At 41.8% G+C, this 22,761-nt stretch overlaps 1 protein-coding gene across 1 annotated transcript in view; it reads left to right on the top strand.

The window, feature by feature from the left end:
• MCC (MCC regulator of WNT signaling pathway) overlaps positions 1-22,761 on the top strand; it is a 488,910-nt gene that overhangs the window by 165,505 nt on the left and 300,644 nt on the right. The gene's annotated exons all lie outside the window — the stretch shown is intronic.

The raw sequence follows: 22,761 nt of genomic DNA, 5'->3' as shown, positions 1-22,761 counted from the left end.
TCAACAGAATCTCCATGGTTTTCAACAATGCCCTTGGGCTTAAACGTCCCCACATCTTATTCCAGATAAAATGAGTTCCTTTGGGAAATTCAAAGCTCTCTGTTCTCATGGGTTGTCTCACCCCCTTGGCAGAATATCTGTGCCACTGCTCCAGAGCTTGGGGCAGGGACATTAGTCTACTTCTGTCAGAATGACACCCTTGCTTGACAGTGTTCTAAGTGGGGGAGTAGTTTGTAGTCTTTTCAGCCTGCTTCTCCTGGCGTGAAGTCTCTGCCCACAAGTGAGCTGGGACCAAGGGGGTTTGGCCCCAGTTCTCAGCTGGGGATAGAGCTTCTGAGTTGAGAGTTATGGAAGATAGCCCTCAGCCTCACAGCTATTTTTGTCCTGGAATAGAGCTTCTGCAACCTGAATCTGAGGGGATAAACAAATGCTGGTGGGCTGGTGCTCCTGGGGAGCATATCTAGTTTCTTTTGAGTTGAATTTTGACTTGGAAAAAAGATCAGATCCAATCAATTTCCTTCTATCTCTGCTTACCAAAAGTGCTCAGCCAGCAGTGCATCCTTCCCCAGGCATGGCCAGGGGGCCTCAGGTGGTTGGCAGACTGATTCCAGGTGGTACATCCACATGGGCCACACTCATCCAGACTCATCACAGGCCAGGAATAGAATTCCCGTTTTAGTGCTCTTTCAGTCCTGTTTACAAGAGAAAAGCCGCATTATGGTGCTTTAATTCTAGAATGTCTGAGCCTTTCTTACAAGGTAAAGGCAGACCCCAGGTTCAGTATTTAGGGTAAGTGACCATGTTTCACTAGAATGTAACTAATTTTTCAGTTGCCTTCTCCTTGTAGTAAGTGATATTTCCCATTAATTTGTCGTTCAGTCGCTAAGTTGTGTCTGGCTCTTTGCGACCCCATAAACTACAGCACGCCAAGCTTCCCTTTCCTTCACTATCTCCCGGAGTTTGCTCAAGCTCGTGTCTACTGAGTCAGTGATGCCATCCAACCGTCTCATTCTCTGTCACCCCCTTCTCCTCTTGCCCTCAGTCTTTCCCAGAATCAGTCTTTTCCAATGAGTCGGGTCTTCACATCAGGTGACCATAGTATATTGGAACTTCAGCTTCAGCATCAGTCCTTCCGGTGAATATTCAGGACTGATTTCCTTTAGGATGGACTGGTTGGATCTTCTTGCAGTCCAGGGGACTCTCAAGAGTCTTCTCCTGCACTACAGTTGGAAGGCATGAATCCTTCGGTGCTCAGCCTTCTTTATGGTTCAACTCTCACATCTGTACATGACTACTGGAAAAACCATGGTTTTGACTATACGGACCTTTGTCAGCAAAGTGATGGCTCTGCTTTCTAATACGCTATCTAGGTTGGTTATAGCTTTTCTTCCAAGGAGCAAGTGTCTTTTAATTTCATGGCTACAGTCACTGTCCACAGTGATTTTGGAGCCCAAGAAAATAAAGTCTGTCACTGTTTCCACTTTTTCCCCATCTGTCTCCATGAAGTGATAGGACTGGATGCCATGATCTTCATTTTTTGAATGTTGAGTTGTAAGCCAGCTTTTCACTCTCTTCCTTCACCTTCATCAGCAGGCTCTTTAGTTCCTTTTTGCTTTCTCTCATTAAAGTGGTATCATCTGTATATCTGAGGTTATTGATATTTCTCCTGACAATCTTGATTCCAGCTTATGAGTCATTCAGTCCAGCATTTCCCATAATAAGCAGGGTGACAATATACAGCCTTGATGCACTCCTTTCCCAATTTTGAACCAGTCCATTGTTCCATATCTGGCTCTAATGGTTGCTTTTTTCCTACATACAGGTTTCTCAGGAGACAGGTCAGGTGATCTGGTATTCACATTTCCTTAAGAATCTTTCACAGGTTTTTTGTGATCCACACAATCAAAGGCTTTAGCATAGTCAATGAAGCAGAAGTTGATGTTCTTTTGGAATTCACTTGCTTTTTCTATGATCCAATGGATGTTGGCAATTTGATCTCTGTTCCTCTGCCTTTTCTAAATCCAGCTTGTACATCTGGGGAAGTTCTCAGTTCAAGTACTATTAAAGCCTAACTGGGATGATTTTGAGCATGACCTTGCTAGCATGTGAAATGAGTGCAATTATGTGGTAGTTTGAACATTCTTTGGCATTGCCTTTCTTTGGTATTAGAAAGAAAACTGACCTTTTCCAGTCCTGTGGCCACTGCTGAGTTTTCCAAATTTGCTGGCATACTGAGGGCAGCACTTTCACAACATCATCTTTTAGGGTTTGAAATAGCTCAGCTGGAATTCCATCACCTCCACTAGCTTTGTTCATAGTGATGCATCCTAAGGCCCACTTGACTTCACACTGAGGGTGTCTGGCTCTAGGTGAGTGATCACACTATCATGGTTATCCTGGTCATTAAGACCTTTTTTGTGCAGTTCTTTTGTGTATTCTTGCTACCTCTTCTTAATCGCCTCTGCTTCTGTTAGATCTTTGCCATTTCTGTCCTTTATTGTGCCCATCTTTGCATGAAATTTTCCCTTGCTGTGCTGAGTCACTTCAGTCGTGTCCGATTCTGTGCAACCCCATGGACCGCAGCCCGCCATGCTCCTCCATCCACTGGATTCTCCACGCAGCAATATTGGAGTGGGTTGCCATGCCCTTCTCCAAAATGTTCCCTTGGTATCTCCAATTTTCTTGAAGAGATCTTTAGTCTTTCCCATTCTATTGTTCTCCTCTATTTCTTTGCATTGCTCATTTAAGAAGGCTTTCTTCTCTCCCCTTGCTATTCTCTGGAACTCTGCATTCAGTTGGGCATATCTCTCCCTTTCTCCTTTGCCTTTCACTACTCTTCTTTTTTTTCTCTTTTTTTCTTCTTTTTTTAGCTATCCGTAAGGCCTCCTCAGACACCACCTTGTCGCCCTGTGTTTCTTTTCTTTGGGATGGTTTTGGTCCCAGCTCCTGTGCCGGGTCACGAACCTCCACCATAGTTCTTCAGGCTCTCTGTCTACCAGATCTAAGCCCTCGAATCTGTTTGTCACCTCCACTGTATAGTCATAAGGGATTTGATTTAGGTCACACCTGAATGGTTTAGTGGTTTTCCCTACTTTCTTCAGTCTGAGTCTGAATTTTGCAATTCTTTGTCCATAGGGTTTCCCAGGCAAGAATGCTGGAGTGGGTAGCGATTCCCTTCTCCAGGGGATCCTCCTGACCCAGCAACTGAATCTGTGTCTCCTGTATTAGTAGGCAAATTCTTTACTGCTGAGCCTCCAGGGAAGCCCCAATACACTGATACCATGTATATATGTAAAGTATGTAGCACAGTGCCTTAAAAAATGAATATACTAAAAATACAGCTACTCCCCAGCTAACTAAACTCTTTAAGACTTCATCACTTATATCTGATTTCCTTTACAAATCTATCTCAATCCATCTCCCAATGGTGCAGTATCAATAGTTGGAAATCATCTGGTCTCCACCTCCTTGTAATTGGTTTGCTTCCCTTTGCCCTTGTATGATTTATACAGCACTTGGGTCTCCCTTTGCATCTTGTGATATTTAAGCTGTGTAAAATCTTATGCCCATAGACTGTGAATAAGAAGGCTGAAATTAGATTCTGATCATATTTCTCCTTTGGATATTCACAAAGTGGCTATGGAGTTTCTGGGTCCTCTGGGTGTCGTGAGATAGCCAACTTAATAGTATGCCTTTCCCCATTTGCATCATCGTTAGCCCGTCCACACTGGCATTGTTGAAGACGTGTGGACTGCGTTAAAATTTACATGGCCATATGCTACCACCTCATTTTTTAACTCTATTTGTGGAATGAAGGTTTCATGGAAAACATTTTGCTATAGAGCTGTGAATGTGCTTAGGAAGATTCATGTCATACATCATGAAAGCTCTTTCCCTATCATTGCCACATTATTTGAAGTGCCTTCTTTAGCATCTGCCATGCACGTCCGTTTTTGGTATTCTTGTTCATGAAGACAACTGCAGGTACATCTGTATATGTTTGAGTGATAGCACATTTGATTAAATAGACATGCCCATTATAATGACATATGCTGAAATAAATCTCCCAGTGTCCATTTTAATATAACACAATAAACTCATTTTTCCAGCAAACTCAAATTGCAAGTCGACCCAAAAGTCTGTTAATTCCACATATGGCCAATTCCCTGAAGGGAGATGTTTGAATACAGTTTTTTTTTGTTTTTTTTTTTTAAAATGGGTTAGCTGACAAAAAATTTAATTCATATGCTAAAGTGTGTCAGGCAGCTGAGTGCCAGCACTTGGTTCATCATTAGCTTAAATTGTGGGTTTAATCAAGTTCCTTCACTTAATCTACATGTTTGTGTTCAAAACCTAGCATCCTGCTTTAAGGAAAAGCCTACCTTTTATTTCTTTTGGATAGTCCCCAGTTTCCTGAAATCTGATGAAGACAGCCAGTGAAGTGAATCTAATTTGGGTAGTTGAATACTGAGGAGGAATCAGGGAGACCGCATGGAGTGTTGCTTTCATTAAAATAGCTTTGTCCAAGAAGACATTTTCACCATACTCTTGCATCTGTTGCAGTCTTATTTCCATTTTGTGCTTCTTATGTTAAAAAGGAATGCTATTAAAGTGAAAACTTGGTTTTAGAAGTGTGTGTGTGTGTGTGTGTGTGTGTATAGGATCAAGGCAGCGGATTGGGTTGAATTGTTATTCAACAGTTTTCGCATATTTGCCGTGGAGTGAGAAAGCAGTTTGGTGTACCCTCTTTGATACAAAGCCAGCACGTGTAATGAGTTTATTTGTTCAGAGCTGGGCATCAGGTGTAATAGAATTATGCCGTGTGTTTATGGGACCTTGCCTTTCATATCCCTGTAGTTGCTCATTCATTCATTTTTCAGATGTAAATTAAAAAGTGGAGATTGTAGATTAGATGTGCCAGGGCTCATGTGCACTATGTGAAATGTAGTTTCTCTCACTCTTGGAACTTACTGAATCATGACAGAAATATAAATGAGCTCTTAGAGCAATATTCAACCTTTACGAGAATTCATTTCCGTCGAGGGTAGATAGTTGCCTCTGCTTGCAGTTGAGGCCTGGAAATTTATCTTTTCTCTTGTTCTTTTTTTTTTTTGTTGTTATTGTTGTTTTAATTCAGCTAGCAATGCAAAGGACTTTAAGTAATATTCTCCAGTTACCTCTGTAAGCTTTCAGTTGTAAACATGACTGATATTAAGTAGATCCTCCTCTTGGGGAGAAGGAGCATCTTTGAGACTTTGCTTTGTTCCCAGCAGCAGATTTGAGACTGCGCTTTGTTCCTAGCAGCAGCTAGGTATTAAAACGTCACAGGAGAAAGAATCCAGTCATCCTGATCAGTCTTCTGTCATTTCTTTCTAAAGGTCAAATGAAGAGTGTTTGGCCTCTCTGGATGATATCAAACTTACTTACATACGTCAGCTTTGACCTTCTAAACTAGCTTTGTGCCACGGAATTTACTATTAAGTTGAACTATTTAAAACTGATGCTATTTACTAATTTAATAAAGTTTAACCAAATACCTATAAGTCATTGAGCACTCACTAGATAAATAATTGTATTCAGCATAGGAAGAATATTCTCTGACTAACAATAAAAGGCACAGTACCTTTGGGAATTTCTACTGAAGGAAAGTTTGCTGACACGGATATTGTTAGGAATTTGGGGATTTCCTAGCAGGGATGAGGACATAGGAATGAATGCACCAGAGCCGAGTTTGGGGTTTTATAATTTAACATCTTCTAATCCTCACCTTAAAAGAGCCTCTTCCAATAATAAGAATCGCCAATTTTATTTGCAAAGAACATGAATACTGAGTAGAGCTTAAAATGTATTTCTTTTAAAAAGTTTTTTATTGCGTGGTGGAGAACAAAGCTCATTGGCAGATTAAATCTGCAAACAGAAGGAAAGTGAGAATCAGAGACTATCATCAAGGCCAAAATGAGCCAAACCCTTGGAAGAGAACTAAGAAGGTCCTACAGAACCTTCATACTGACTCGAAGTGAACATAATGGCCCAGTGGGACCAAACGTAGAGCGTTCACTTTCCTGGTCTGCGTCATATGAGCACTCAGCACCACTCAGAACGTTCTGGCGCATGCTGTGTGAGGCAGAGCAAAACAATTCTCTCAGATGGTACTGCTGTACCCGCAGCCCTCAGGTGCCCTCTTTCTATTATGAATAAATCAGGACTTTCAGGAAAACAGTGTCCCCATAAAAATCTCTAGGACACCTTCATTCTCAAGTCCATCCATGTTGTAATCAGGAAAATGGCCTTTTGTTTGCCTGTTGTATCCTTTAAAAGGCAAACTGCAAGGAGATCCAACCAGTCATCTTAAACGAAATCAGTCCTGAATATTCATTGGAAGGACCAGTGCTGAAGCTGAAACTCCAATCCTTTGGCCACCTGATGCGAAGAGCCGACTCATTAGAAAAGACACTGATGCTGGGAAAGATTGAAGGCAGGAGGAGAAGAGTGACAGAAAGGTGACAGAAAATGAGATGGTTGGATGGCATCACTGACACCATGGACATGAGTGTGAGCAAACTCTGGGAGATGGTGAAGGACACAGAAGCCTGGTGTGCGGCAGTCCATGGGGTCGCAAAGAACTGGACACGACTGAGCGACTGAACAACAACAAAAAGGCATAATGAAGGTGCAGGACCTTTTGATTTTATTCCATCTTTTTTCCTGGAAGAGGGAAGATTCTTACATGACCCTCTTCTCAAGCTTTGAGAGAATCTGAAATACCTGTTTTGAAATACACGTTTCTTCTTGCATACTATGGTTTCTATTTGAGGATGCACAAAAACATCCCAAACAATAGGAATCCAAGAAAATATCTGACTTCTGAATTGATCTGTAACATCTGGATTTGGGGATGGGCTTCCACACAGGAAGGTACCCTGGATCTCTCCCCTTGTTCACCTCCCATTTCTGGTGTGTCTCCAACCCAGCTACATACTCAGCCATCCGTGTCAGATATGACAGAAGCTTTCAGGTCAGAATAGAAACTGTAATTTCCTCAAGCCCATCTTACTTCCAGTCTGTGTAATTTGGTCCCTGGAGAAATAGATATTCTTGCTCTACACATCTAAAACTCATTGTCCATGTATCTCTGGGCCAGCAAGGGTGTCGCTTTTTCATGTCTACCTCCCCTACTAGACGGTGAGCAGATCAAGGAAAAGAGACCTCTGTTTGTGTCTCTCCAGGACCTATTAGATTGCTTGGCTCAGCCTCATTCATTCATTTTATCTCAGAATCATATATTCATTCTAAATTGGAGCCTCTTAATAAAGGTTCGTTGAATAAATGGCTGGATGAATGATATCCTTGTTTTAGAGCTAGCTTGAAAAATTCATGGGCAAATTACAACAGGTTTGTGTGAGAAACTTCATACCCACTCCAGAGCTAGGTAGGCACAGGAGAGAAACCACTATTTTTGCCATCTTATAGCCACTCAGTAGTTGACACGGTTGTTTGGACCAAATCTCAAACCCTTTGAGTGTCCTACAAGGCTGTCTGCTTGCTGCAGTCACTGCCTGTCACTCTGGCCGCATTGCTTTGCACTCTCCTCTTTCTCGCCATGTTCCAGCCACACTGGTCTCACAGTGACTCAGAGTCTGAGCTCCTTTCCTGCAAGTCTTTGCACAGGCCACTCCAGTGCCCTGAACAACTCTCACCCGCTCTGCACCCAGTTAACTTCTGCGTGTCCTTTAGATCTTTGCTTACACGTCTCTTCCTTAAAGAAGTGTTCTTTGACCTCCCCTCCCTACCCAGTCTCGGCTGGATCTAGTTTTCACGTGCTTTCGTTTCTGTATTCGTGTCCTTCAGAACACACACTGCAGCTTGTGAGTTTATGTTCATTTTTATGATTAAGTGGTATGTCACTTATCTGTTGCCACATAATGCTATGTCATGAAACACCACAAATCTCATTGGCACTCAACAATGTGTTTATTGCTTATGTACTTGGGATCAGCTGCAGGTTGGCAGGGCAACTGTTGTTCTTGGCTCTAGAGGCTAGACTTGCTCGTATATCTGGGGATCAGCCGGCTGACTGATGTTCTGAGCCTCCGTTTGGGTGACTGGGGCAAGTGCTCACATGTCTTTCATCCTCCAGAAGGCAGCCTCAGGCATCTCCCGTCAGTGGAAGATGCACAAGAGGAAACAGGAAGGCCTCTTGAGGTGGCACAGGCACTCTGGGACTTGTGGCTTATTCTAGTGGGCCCAAATTGAGTCACATGGACAAGTCCAGAATGGGGGGGTGATGGGGTGGGGGGTTCACTGCAATGTTACAGACAAAGACATGTTTCCAAGGAGTTGTGAAGATGGGGGCCATCTTTGTCTTCTGTCACAATGTGACTCTGGGACCAATTGAGGGCGGCCATGGCATGTCTTGATTCCAGCTTGTGCTTCATCCAGCCCAGCATTTCTCATGATGTACTCTGTATGTAAGTTAAATAAGCAAGGTAACAATATACAGTCTTTTTCCAATTTGGAACCAGTCTGTTGTTCCATGTCTGATTCTAACTATTGCTTCTTGACCTGCATACAGACTTCTTAGGAGGCAGGTCAGGTGGTCTGGTATTCCCATCTTTTTAAGAATTTTCCACAGTTTGTTGTGATCCACATAGTCAAAGACTTTAGTCAATGAAGCAGAAGTATTTTCTGGAACTCTCTTGCTTTTTCGATGATCACACGGATGTTGGCAATTTGCCTTTGATTACTCTGCCTTTTCTAAATCCAGCTTGAACATCTGGAACTTCTCGGTTCCCTGTGCTATACAGTAGGTCCTCCTTCTTATCTGTTTTACATATAATAGTGTGTATATGTTTTCTGAATGTTGAGTTTTAAGCCATCTTTTTCCAGTAGTCATGTGTGGATGTGAGAGTTGGACTATACCAAAAGCTGAGCACCAAAGAATTGATGCTTTTGAACTGTGGTGTTGGAGAAGACTCTTGGGAGTCCCTGGGACTGCAAGGAGATCCAACCAGTCCATCCTAAAGGAGATCAGTCCTGGGTGTTCATTGGAAGGACTGATGTTGAAGCTGAAACTCCAATCCTTTGGCCACCTGATGTGAAGAGCTGACTCATTAGAAAAGACCCTGATGCTGGGAAAGATTGAAGGCGAGAGGAGAAGAGGATGACAGAGGATGAGATGGTTGTATGGCATCACTGATGCGATGGACATGAGTTTGAGTAAACTCCGGGAGTTGGTGATAGACAGGGAGGCTTGGTGTGCTGCAGTCCATGGGGTCACAAAGAGTCAAACATGACTGACTGAACTGAACTGATGGCATCTCTTTAGTCACCTTTATATTGCTAATACCTAACAAGATGCGTGAATATTGTAGTTGATGATTAAATATTTCTTGAATATGAAAAGGCATTAATTTGATGTCATTGCCTCAAGATTCCAGAGAAATGTTCACTTTTAAAGGAGGTTCCTGCCTTAAGATGAGTAAAAGAAATTATTTTTAAAATTGTGTCCATGGAGAGGGAAATGGCAACCCACTCCATTATTCTTGCCATGGGCAGAGGAGCCTGGAAGGCTACAGTCCAAGGGGTCTTAAAGAATCAGACACATCTGAGCCACTTTCACTTCCACTTCACAGAATGATTTTCAAGTCAAAACTCACTGTCATAATAAAGTTCTCTTTAAACATAAATAAATAAATAAAATTGTGTCCATTTCTTGCTCTTCAAGTTCCCAAATTCCTCCAAATAACAGCTGTCTGTTTTTAGACAGTTAGTGTTTAGGTCCCAGGACATTCATTTCCCTCTCTGTCATTGGTGCCAGATAATGGGGGGTGAAAAATAATTCAAAATTAAAAGAGTCAAGCATCAGTTGTGTGCAGAAAGGGGTAAAAACTTAGTATTGGGGGGATTTTCCTGGCGGTCCAGTGGTTGAGCCTCCACACCCCCAATGTAGGGGATGTGGGTTTGATGCCTGGTCAGGGAATTAGGATCCCACATGCCATGTGTTGTGGCCAAAACAGAAAAAATAAACAACTTTATATTTTGGATGTGAGGGGATAATATGGGTATTTTTTTGATTAGTGTGGACAGTGGTCTTTTCATGTCTCCTCATGTACCTTAGTGATTGATAGTGAAGTAGCTCAGTCCTGTCTGACTCTTTGCGACCCCATGGACTGTAGCCCATCAGGCTCTCCTGTCCATGAGATTTCCCAGGCAAGAATACCAGAGTGGGTTGCCATTTCCTTCTCCAGGAGATCTTCCCGACCCAGGGTTCGAACCCGGGTCTCCGGCATTGTAGGCAGACGCTTTACCGTCTGAGCCACCAGGGAAGTCCAGTACCATAGACTTTTATTAAACAGACTCTGCCGGGCCAAGAAGAGGCTGATAGCGCTTTCAAAGGGTTGTGTTCCTAATAACCGGGAAAATAAGCCAGATATTTTGGTTAGTTCTGGAACATGAAATCTTAAAAGGATCAACATGAGAAAGAAACACAAGCAGGAAGGAACTGTGCTGGAAAGGGTGACTGGCATTGTCAAGAGTGTGGAACATTCAGTGGGTTTCATATTCAGAGAGTGGTAAAGGGGATGCAGATTCAAATGCTGTTAGGAAATCCTTTGAGTACAGTCACTGTTTAATGGAACCATGTAATTTGGTATCTATAATAACTTCGTTATTTGATTCTGTCTTCGTTTAATAAATACGACCTCTTTTCTCCAGGGGTAACATTCAAAATACCTGATAGTGGGGACCAGCCATAGCAATGGAGGAATATTCAAGAGCCCTTGATTGTCCAAGTGTTAGTCCTGTGGCTGCTAAACGGTGGAGAGGTCTGGGGGTTTCTAGAGGTGGGAATGGGGCAGCCTAGGCACAGCTGTTCAGGGAGTGGGCACTCTCTGGTTTGGGGCGGTGGTTATTTACCAACCTGAACAGAATTGTTTCTGTTTTCTAATACTGACACAGCCATATGACTCCTGGTCTTCCCTTTATTTGAGTTCACCATTATACCCCTAAGCCATTTTTGGAGCCAGCAAGGCCAGAAATGGGAAGGATTTCAGAGAAGAGGCAGATCAAGACCCAGACAATAAGCATAGGCAAGCATAGGCATACATTGTTGGTGGGGATGTGCAATGGTGTGGCTATTTGGGAAACAGTTTGCTATTTCCATGGTGACTCAGCTGGTAAAACATCCGCCTGCAATGTAGGAGACCTGGGTTCAATCCCTGGGTTGGGAAGATCCCCTGGAGAAGGAACAGCCACCCACTCCAGTATTCTGGCCTGGAGAATTCCATGGACTATCCGTGGGTCGCAAAGAGTTGGACATGACTGAGTGACTTTGACTTTCACTTGGTACGTCCTCAAAATGTTAAACATAGAGTTTCTAAATTACCAAGCAGCTCCATCCCTAGGCATGTACCTAAGAGAACTGAAAACATATATACACAAAAACATGCTCACAGATGTTCATGACAACATTATTCATAATTGCCCCCCAAATGGAAACAAATACCCATCAACTGATGAATGGAAAAACACAATGTGATATGACCATGCAATGGAATATTATTTGGCAATAAAAAGGAATGAAATACTGATACATATATGGATAAATCTTGAAAATATTATGCTATGACCATGAAATGGAATATTATTTGGCAATAAAAAGGAATGAAATACTGATACATATATGGATAAATCTTGAAAATATTATGCTAAGTGAACAAAGGCAGATATAAGGTGCCACGTATTTGTTTTATTTCGTTTGTATGAAGTGTCCATACAATGGGCAAATCCATAGAGACACAAAGTAGATTAGTGGCTGGGATGAAGAAAGGGCTAAAGACCTAGAAGATGAGATGAAGGAGAAGGGAGCTGAAAATGACTCCAGAGTTATTTGACTGGAAACTGTGATTCCATTTACAGAAATGTACAAGCTGAATTTAACCTGGGTTTTGGTGGACCATAATAAGTTTAGTTTTAGATGTGCTTTGTAGTGATGACAAGACTTAAAAGTGTCTGATAGTCACGTGAAAAAACATTAACTGGTGTATGAATAAAGGTTGCGGCTGGACATGCCAATTAAAGAGCACTTTCTCAGAAGGGAAAGTTTTAGCTCACGTGGCAATCCTTTTTTTTTTTTCTCAATGTGGCAATCTTGCAGAACAATGGAGGATGGTAAGGCGTCTGCCTACAATGCAGGAGACCCGGGTTCAATCCCTGGGTCGGGAAGATCTTCCGGAGGAGGAAATGGCAACCCATTCCAGTACTCTTGCCTGGAAAATCCCATGGATGGAGGAGCATGGTAGGCTACAGCCCATGGGGTCGCAAAGAGTCGGACACAACTGATCGACTTCACTTGGTCTTGGTCTTGGTCTTGGTCTTGGGAGAGGGAAGGTGACTTTTCAAGACAGGCAGAGCCTGTTCCTTGTGGCTCAGAGCGCCTCTCGAGGAAATCTTTACCAAAGTGCCCAGCCAGTACCACTTGCTGGACTCGAAGTCCAGGGTGATGGCTTTTCCCAGTCTGTCTCTCAGATCTTCCATGTTCATCTGTCAGCTTGGGACAATGACAGGAGAACCGCCTTCTTGGTCATAGGTCTGTGAGACATTATATTATATTAATTCCTTCTTTACCCCTGTTGGGTGGTTGCTGCTAAAAGAGCCATATTCTGGCTAAAAGAGAAAAGGAATGATGCTGGTTTAACCTCCCAAAGAGCTCCAGTGGCAGGCATTTGGAATTCATTTAATCTAAGCAAGTTTTCAAAAATTTACTACATCTATTTTCATGCATCTATTTAATATATATTTTTCTTTTTCCTTTCCAGGAGATTGCCATATTCAAGTACTCCTGGGAGGATTTAAGCCTTTTTTTTTTTTCCACTTCTTTGAATTTCCAAATCCCTAATCTCCCCTAATTATTTTTCCTTTCATAGAGAGTTTGTTGTTGTTGTCCAGTCGCTAAGTTGTGTCCAACTCTTTGCAACCCCATGAACTGCAGCCCGCCTGCCTTCCCTGTCCTTCACCATCTCCTAGAGTTTGCTCATACTCATATTCATTGACTTAGTGATGCCATCCAACCATCTCCTCCTCTGTGGCCCTCTTCTCCTCTTGGCCTCAATCTTTCCCAGCATGCGAGCCCCTGTGAATCTGAACTAGGAATTCCCCACTGATAATGTCAGGGATGTTGATGCCAAGTGATTCTAGGCTAGTAGAATGCCTAGGCTGGGTGTGAGGCAGTCCCTGAATGTAATTAACAAGATGAAAAACACCACAGGGGGTACTTCCTGTGTTTGAGTTATATTTGTATTGAAAAGGCTGGGGTTTTGTTCTGTGTGTGAGGTTTAATCTGGAAATGGTTTTCAAGTATTTCCTTTCTTAGAGATTTTTTCTTTTTTGTTTAAGTACAGTTGATTTACAGTGTTGTGTTAATTTCTGCTGTACAGCAAAGTGACTCGATTATACACATATACACATTCTTTTTATGTTCCTTCCCGTTATGCTTCATCACAGGATTTTGAATATACTTCCCTGTGCTGTACACCAGGATCTTGTTGTTTATCCATCCTGTATATACTAGCTTGCGTCTGCTCACCCCAGACTCCCAACCCACGCCTCCCCTGTGGCAACCACAAGTCTGTTTTCTGTGAATATATTTGTTTCATAGAAAGGTTCCTCTGTGCCATATTTTAGATCTAACGTATAAGTGATAGCATATGGTATTTGTCTTTCTGTTTCTGACTTCACTTAGCATGATAATCTCTAGTTCTATCTATATTGCTGCAAATGGCATTATTTCATTCTTTTTTATGTCTGAATAGTTTTCCATTGTATATATGTACCATATCTTCTTTAGCCATTCATCTGTCAATGGACATCAGGTTGTTTCTGTGTCTTGGCTATTGTGAATAGTGCTGCTAGAATATTGGGGTGCATGTATTTTTTTGCACTACATGTTTTTTTCTAGATACAGCAGCAGGAAATTCTATTTTTAGTTTTTAGAGGAACCTCCATACTGTTTTTCAGTGGCTGCACCAATTTACATTTCCACTAAAAGTATAGGAGGGTTATCTTTTCTCCACACATGGTCTGTTATTTGTAGACTTTTGACGGCCATTCTGGTTGGTGTGAGATGGTACATCACTGTAATTTTGATTTGCATTTCTCTAATAATTAGCAGTGTTCAGAATCTTTTCATGTGCATGTGCCCATTGGTCATCTGTATGTCTTCTTTGGAAAAATATCTGTTTAGATTTTCTGCCCATTTTTCAATTGGGTTTTTTTGTTGTTGTTGTTGAGTTGTATGAACTCTTCACTGGAAATTAAGCCCTAGTCAGTCCCATCGTTTGCAAATATTTTTTTTCAGTCTGTAGGTTGTCTTTCATTGTGTTTATAGTTTCCTTTACTGTACAAAAGCTTGTAAGTTTGATTAGGCCCTATTTGTTTATTTTTGTTTTTATCTCTATTGCTTTGGGAGACTGACTAAACATTGGTATGATTTATGTCAGAGAATGTTTTATCTATGATCTCTTCTAGGAGTTGTATGGTGTCATGTCTTATGTTTAAGTCTTTAAGCCATTTTGAGTTTATTTTTGTGTATTGTGTGAGAGTGACCTCATTGATTGGACGTTGCAACTGTCCAACTGTCCAACTTTCCCAACATTACTTGCTAAAGAGACTGTCTTTTATTCAATATACGTTTTGGGCTCCTTTCTTGAAATTTAATTGACCATAGGTGTGTGGAATTTTCTTAGCAAATTTTAAACACAGATAAACCAAATTATCTGCTTCAGTCCATCTATTTCACAGCAGTAAGTCAGTGAGTCTAAAAGCAGTATAGCCGATTTCATAAACAATAAGGTGAAGACCCAGAACGATGGAACAGTTATCCATTTAGGGAGGGGTTCACAGTGCTAACAACATAGAATCTGTAATCTTAGCTAAGGGATTCCAAGATAAGTTGACTGAAGGGGCATAATAAAGGGAGAAAAACTCAGAAGTAGAAGTTAGGATGGATTCAAGATCTCATCAGATGGTTCAGGCGTAGTGAGGCTTTGGGCAAAATGCTTCTCAAAAGTTATCTCCATGTGCTCTTTCAACTTTTTTACCTCCTCAGTTCAGTTCAGTTCATTTGCTCAGTCATGTCCGACTCTTTGTGACCCCATGGATTGCAGCACGCCAGGCCTCCCTGTCCATCGCCAACTTCCAGAGTTTACTCAAACTAATGTCCACTGAGTCAGTGATGCCATCCAACCATCTCATCCTCTGTCATCCCCTTCTCCTCCCACCTTCAATCTTTCCCAGCATCAGGGTCTTTTCCAGTGAGTCAGTTCTTCCCATCAGGTGGCCAAAGTATTGGAGTTTCATCAGCATCAGTCCTTCCAACAAACACCCAGGACTGATCTCCTTTAGGATGGACTGGTTGGATCTCCTTGCAGTCCCAGGGACTCTCAAGAGCCTTCTCCAACACAACAATTCAAAAGCATCAATTCTTCAGTGCTCAGCTTTCTTTGTAGTCCAACTCTCACATCCATACATGACTACTGGAAAAACCACAGCTTTGACTAGATGGACTTTTGTTGGCAAAGTAATGTCTCTGCTTTTTAATATACTGTCTAGGTTGGTCATAACTTTTCTTCCAAGGAGTAAGCATCTTTTAATTTCATGGCTGCAGTCACCATCTGCAGTGATTTTGGAGCCCACCCCCCAAAAAGTCTGCCACTGTTTCCACTGTTTCCCCATCTTTTTGCCATGAAGTGATGGGACCAGATGCCATGATCTTAGTTTTCTGAGTGTTGAGTTTTAAGCCAACATTTCCCATTGTCCTCTTTCACCTTTGTCAAGAAGCTCTTTAATTCTTCTTTACTTTCTGCCATAAGGGTGGTGTCATCTGCTTATCTGAGGTTATTGATATTTCTCCTGGCAATCTTGATTCCAGCTTGTGCTTCATCCAGCCCAGCGTTTCTCATGATGTACTCTGCATATAAGTTAAATAAGCAGGGTGACAATAGACAGCCTTGACGTACTCCTTTTCCTATTTGGAACCAGTCTGTTGTTCCATGTTCAGTTCTGTTACTTGCTGACCTGCATACCGATTTCTCAGGAGGCAGGTCAGGTGGTCTAGTATTCCCATCTCTTTATGAATTTTCCACAGTTTGTTGTGATCAAAGTCAAAGGCTTTGGTGTAGTCAATAAAGCAGAAGTAGACGTTTTTCTGGAATTCTCTTGCTTTTTTGATGATCGAACAGATGTTGGTAATTTGATCTCTGGTTACTCTGCCTTTTCTAAATCCAGCTTGAACATCTGGAAGTTCATAGTTTACGTATTGTTGAAGTCTGGCTTGGAGAATTTGAGCATTATTTTTGCTAGAGTGTGAGATGAGTGCAATTGTGCGGTAGTTTGAGCATTCCTTTGGCATTGCCTTACGTTGGGATTGGAATGAAAATTGACCTTTTCCAGTCCTGTGGCCACTGCTGAGTTTTCCAAATTTGCTGGCATATTGAGTGCAGCACTTTCACAGCATCATCTTTTAGGATCTGAAATAGCTCAACTGGAATTCCATCACCTCCACTAGCTTTGTTCGTAGTGATGCTTCCTAAGGCCCACTTCACTTCGCATTCCAGGATGCCTGGCTCTAGGTGAGTGAGCACACCATTGTGACTATCTGAGTCATGAAGATCTTTTTTGTATATTTGTTCTGTGTATTCTTGCTACCTCTTCTTAATATCTTCTGCTTCTGTTAGGTCCATACCATTTCTGCCCTTTATTGTGCCCATCTTTGCATGAAATGTTCCCTTGTTATCTCTAATTTTCTTGAAGAGATTTCTTGTCTTCCCCATTCTGTTGTTTTCTTCTATTTCTTTGCATTGATCACTAAGGAAGGTTTTCTTATCTGTTCTTGCTATTCTTTGGAACTCTGCATTCAAATGGGAATATCTTTCCTTTTCTTCTTTGCCGTTAGCTTCTCTTCTTTTCTCAGCTATTTGTAAGGCCTTCCCAGACAACCATTTTGCCTTTTTGCCACTCTTTTTCTTGGGGATGGTCTTGATCCCTGCCTTGTGTACAATGTCATGAACCTCCGTCCATAGTTCTCCATTCATATTTTTACTTCCTAGTCACTATTCAATCCACACTAATCTAGCTACTATCTATCTCCACCACTTACAGAAATTGCTTCTCTCAAGGTCCCCAGTAATATCCAATAGCAAAGGACACTTCTTTGTTGTCACTTTCTCGAACTCTTAGCAGCATTTCACATAGGTCGCAATTTCCCTTGACATGCTGGTCTCTTGGCATCGATGATGTCACGTCTTCACTTTTTCTTGATCCTCCTTGCTAGATTCTCTTCCTCTATCCTCTGGAAATACTGGAGCATCTCAATGGTAAGTGCTGGGGCTGCATCTCTGTACTCACTCTGTCCCTAGGTGATCCTCTCTGTTCTCATGACTTTTAACATCAACTCTAATCTATATGCTGCTGACTTCCAAATCCATTTGTCTAACTTGACTCTCCCCTGAGCCCCAAAGTCATTTATCCAGCTGCTATTGGCATCCTCATGGATGTCAAATAGGAATCTCCAATTTAATGTGTCTAAAAATAGAACCCTTGGATTTCCCTGGCGGTACAGTGGGTAAGAGTCGGCCTGAGAAGGCAAGAGACACGGGTTAGACCCCTGGTCCGGGAAGATTCCACATTTTGCAGAGCAGCCAAGCCTGCGAGCCACCAGGACTAAAGCCCGTGGGCCTAGAGCCTGTGCTCCACAACAAGAGAAGCCACTGCAGTGAGAAGCCAGTACACTGAAAGGGCGAGCAGCCCCAGCTTGCTGCTTGAGAGCCTGGACTGCAGAAAGTCCAAGCACAGCAACGCAGACCCAGCGCAACCAGAAATAAGTAAGTAAATAATGAAAAACAGAACCCTTGATTCCCCTAAACCTAGTCCTTCTCCACAGCCAATTGTTCAGTCCCCACATTGATCATCTAATTCCTGTTTCATTACCTCCATCCAGTCATGCACTGAGTTTAAGTCAGTTTTACCTAAATAATATATCTCAAGTTCATTCATTTTTCACCATCTTCATTGATTTTACTGAGTTTCAAGCCACAGGCATCCTTTGACAACCAAAATAGCTTTTAACAAGCTTCTTTGCTCTACTGCTTTTATGATGCCACAACCCATTCTTACATAAAGGCAAGATTGTCCTTTTTTGGCTTTTTTATTATGAAGATTTTTAAACATATGCAAGTGGACAGAGAGTAGCATGAGCTCCCATACACTGTCACCCAGCTTTCAGTTCAGTTCAGTTCAGTCGCTCAGTCGTGTCTGACTCTTTGCAACCCCATGAACCGTAGCACGCCAGGCCTCCCTGTCCATCACCAACTCCCGGAGTCCACCCAAACCCATGTCCATTGGGTCAGTGATGCCATCCAACCATCTTATCCTCTGTTGTCCCCTTCTCTTCCTGCCCTCAATCTTTCCCAGCATCAGGGTCTTTTCCAATGAGTCAGCTCTTCGCATCAGGTGGCCAAAGTATTAGAGTTTCAGCTTCAACATCAGTCCTTCCAATGAACACCCAGCTTTAAGAGTTATCAATTCATGCCAGTCTGTTTCATTGAAAACCCCATTGATTTCCTTGCCTCCTTAGGATTTTGACACAAATCCCAACTATTATATCATTTTACCCCTAAATATTTCATATATATATATATATATATGTGCATATATATATATATGTATAAGATAAAAACTCTAAGTAAACACAAGATTATTAAAAATTTTTAAACAGTAATAATTTAAAATTGCATCAAATATTCAAAAAGTGTATTTCTGAATATCTCATAAGTATCGTATAAGTATACAGTCAGGGTATTTGAATCAAGATTCCAATAAGGAGCACATATTTCAACTGGTTGATATGTCTATAGGGTTCTCCTTCCATTAATATCTCATTCACTTGCTTTTTTTCCCCCATTACAATTTACTTGTTTAAGAAACCCGATTGTCCTGTAGAGTTGTGGTCTGAATTTGCTGATTGTATCTCTGTGGCTAATGTAACATATTCCTTCTGCTAAGGTACCACTAAAATGGCTTCACAGGTGGTGTTTTATTCTTCCATCAGAAGTCATGTGTTTGCATGTCTTGTGATGTTAGCAGCATTGTGCTTTAACCTAAATGATTAATTCAGTAGATGCTGCAAAGTAGGGATATTCTATCAATTTTTCATTTATTTGTAGGAATACTCATATAAAGGAGGAACTTTCTTTTGTCTACTTTTAAAGGCTTGTATAGGACTAGATTTACCTTTTAAAAACATAAATTGGATCATATCTTTGCCCTGCTTAAAGTCTTCGTGTGACATCTCTATGGCCAACACACACACACACACACTGTATGGGCTGGCTCCTCCATCGTTCTTTCATCACATTCCATCGTAGTGTCTACCATTTTGTTGAAATTTAAAGCAAAACTTGAAGGTTATTGGAAAGGTCAGACCTTCTCTGCCTTAGGATTTTTGTACTTGCTCATCCTTCTGCCTGGCCACCTTCCCTGCTTTCTGCCTACTGGGCTCCTTCTTGACCTTCATGCTGAAATGAACTCACCTCATCAAGGCCTTCTCTGGCTCCTTTATTTAAGGGGCCTGCTGTCCCTCATCATAGCTCCTGTTTAATACCTTTATAGCATCCACCACAAGCTATAACTGTCTTCTTTATTTATGGATCATTTTCTACCAAGAATGCCAGGTGTGTAAAAGCAAGAATGTTTCTGTCCTATACAGCACTGAATCCCAAAGCACAGCATGATGTCTGGCACACAGTGGGTGCTCTTCTTTTTTAGAATCAACACCACAAACCTGCTGCATATCCTCACGTACATAAGTGGAAGGTGATTTTTTTCCAGGTTTTAACATTGCTCTCCGAGGACACAGGGACCAAGACAAACATCATCTAGCGCAGTGCTTCCTGAACGCTTTGTGCGTGCCGCCTGCAGCAAATGATGTCTGATGGGGCAGGCCACTGAGGCTGGCTGGAGGCCTCAGCCTGGGAGTCAGTCCTGGCTCCGGACCTGGCTTGATGACTGAGCAGAGCACTAGAGGAATTGGGTTAGGGAAAGCATTTCTGAACTCATGTGAGTGGGCTTATAGATTTAGGGCAGGAAATTCTTTTGAGTGTATGCTTTGAGGGTTCCCTGACTTTATTGACTCTCAGGCACCTAGAGGAGTGGGACTCCCTGCATCTCCACAGGGTTCTGAAGTCCCTTTATCCCCTGGAAAGTCACTGTCTTCTTCAGGAAATCCCACCAGTTTTGTCCTATTTCAAAGCATCCTCTTTTACAATGCAAATACTTTGGGCTTTCTTGAGATGATTATGAATATTTTTCATCTTCTTATGAATTAGCTTTATTTTTTAAATTTTTTATCTTTTTGTTGAATTAGCTTTAATAGGATGCTTTCTTCCTAAAATCTGAGGACACTGATCCAGTTTCATTCTTGTCTACAGCAATATCTTGATAGTAGAAATTCCCAGCCTGATTCCTAACTAAGAGGAAAACAAACAAAAAACCCACAAAACACTTAAACTATGCAAAACAAAACTTCATTTCATGGGATCGTAGATTGGAAGAAAACTGATTTGGATTCTCCCTGACTGCATGAAGCTCTACTCTACATGCCACTGGCCTTCAGTGTGGCCCACCAGCGTCGAGCCTATGCTGAACAAGTTCGGGGAGAGTATCTCAACTCCAGTGTTCTCCATGCCCTGACAGCTTACAGGCAGTTCTCTCTTCTTCCTGTTCCTTTTTTTTTTTTTTTTTAATTTTATTCATTTATTTACATTTTTGGCTGCGCTGGGTCTTCGTTGCTGCAAGGGGACTCTCTCTAGTTGCAGCCAGCAGGGCTCCTTTCCAGTGGCAGTGCACGGGCTTCTCTTGTTGCAGAGCACAGACTCGAGTGATGCTCGGGCTTCGAGGCATGTGGAATCTTCCAGGACCAGGGATGGAACCTGTGTCCCCTGCATTGATTGGCAGGCGGATTCTTAACCCCTGGACCACCAGGGAGGTCTGGTCTTCCTGTTCTTAAAGTAAAACTGCTAAGTTCTCATTGGTTTTCATTACTGCTCCACAATCATACAGAGGAAGTTGGATTGCTCTTCAAACAAATGCTATTAGTTACCATGTAACTGAAGTCTTCTCTTTACAAGTCTATAAATTCTCCAGCTCTCCCAACTGTTTCTGGGCTCCTTGGAAGGAGCAATTAAAATCTCCTCCTCGCCAAGCCTACTTCAAAACTAAGCTCATGAATTTTGTCCTTGGACTTTTCCTTCCCTCTTTTTTCAGGAACTTTGCTTCATCTTCCTTTCTGTATCTCCAGGGTTTCCCTTAGCCCCAGGCTACAGATATGTTTATTCTACCTTCTACTCAACATTGCTTACCTACCTGAAGAAACTATCCCATCTCTTGATTTCCTGTCACCATCAAATTTATGGAAAGAGTAGTACATGTTTACTGCCCCTAGTTCCTCTCCATTCCTTATGATAATCTGCATTCTGTCTCCTGGGCTTGGTAGAGATTTATCTTTGAAGGACATTTAATGTCTTTGAAGTGCTCTTTTATCATCTTCAGGCTTCCCCGCCCCCCCGCCCAGTCTACAGCATGTAATATTGATGCTGTCCCTTCTATCTTGACATTTCCCTTAGGCTCCCAGACTCAGAGTCCTCCTGGTTATCTTCCTATTTCTCTAACTGGCCTTCTCTACCATTTCTTCTTTTATTCTTTCCCCCTCACAAAAAAGACCTTCTTTAAGATAATGTTCTCAGGGCACTTCTCTTTTCTCTGTCCTGTCTTGCTTGACAACCTAACCTGTTTCCATGGTTTTATTTATTATTCTAAAAGAGTAACCTCAAAACATCCATCTCCATCACAACCTTGACTATCTCTCTAGCTCCATTTCAAGCTTCCTTCTAAACATTTTCACTTGAATATGCCACCTCAAACTTACGATATTCCAAATGTAATTTCCTCCTTAACATATTTCTTCTCTGGAATACTTATTTTTGTTGAAAACATTGTCGAAAATCCCAGTCAGTAATGTGCTCGATCTACAAGTCATTTTTAAGCTTTCTTCTTTCCACTACAGTTTCTGTTTACTATCTTTCCAGTACTTACTTTCTTTGTTTGCTATCTTACCATTTTTCCAAGAACCTCTTATATCTGCCCACTCCGGTTCATTTCCACTGACCCAGCTCAGTTCAGGCCTTTTTAGCCTCTTGCTGGATTGTTGGGATAGTCCCTCTGGCACGTCCGTTTCCTACCTCCAGTTTGCCACATTTACTGATGCCAGATTGTAGTGGAGTTTCAGCTAATGTGGGGATTAAGTATTACAATCATGTTTAACAAGAAAATCCCATGTAATCAACACAGCTCTTAAAAATGTCTTATATTGTCCATAAAGTAGAATCTGCAGACATATTGCTTCTTAATAAGTTCAACACTGCCAATTTTTCTTCCACTCTTAGAGCAGATCACTTTTCTTTTGGTTGCACACCAGATGAAGTCATCTGCTTGGCTTTAGGGGCCATCTAGTATGAAAAATATGTTTCTTTAAATACCAAAATCATACTCAACATTAGTCTACTTGAATTCATGTTAGTTACTCATGAGTGTGATACAAATCCACTGGAATGTCTAAAAAAGCACAGGTCTAATCCTATTATTTCTGTGCTCAAAAACCCGTAGAGGCATTTTTCCCCCATTGCCAATCAGAAGGCCCATTTCTTTAGCCTG

The sequence above is a fragment of the Cervus elaphus genome, chromosome 12, assembly GCF_910594005.1.
Source record: "Cervus elaphus chromosome 12, mCerEla1.1, whole genome shotgun sequence".
Taxonomy (NCBI): domain Eukaryota; kingdom Metazoa; phylum Chordata; class Mammalia; order Artiodactyla; family Cervidae; genus Cervus; species Cervus elaphus.
This window is presented reverse-complemented; position numbering and strand designations above follow the sequence as displayed.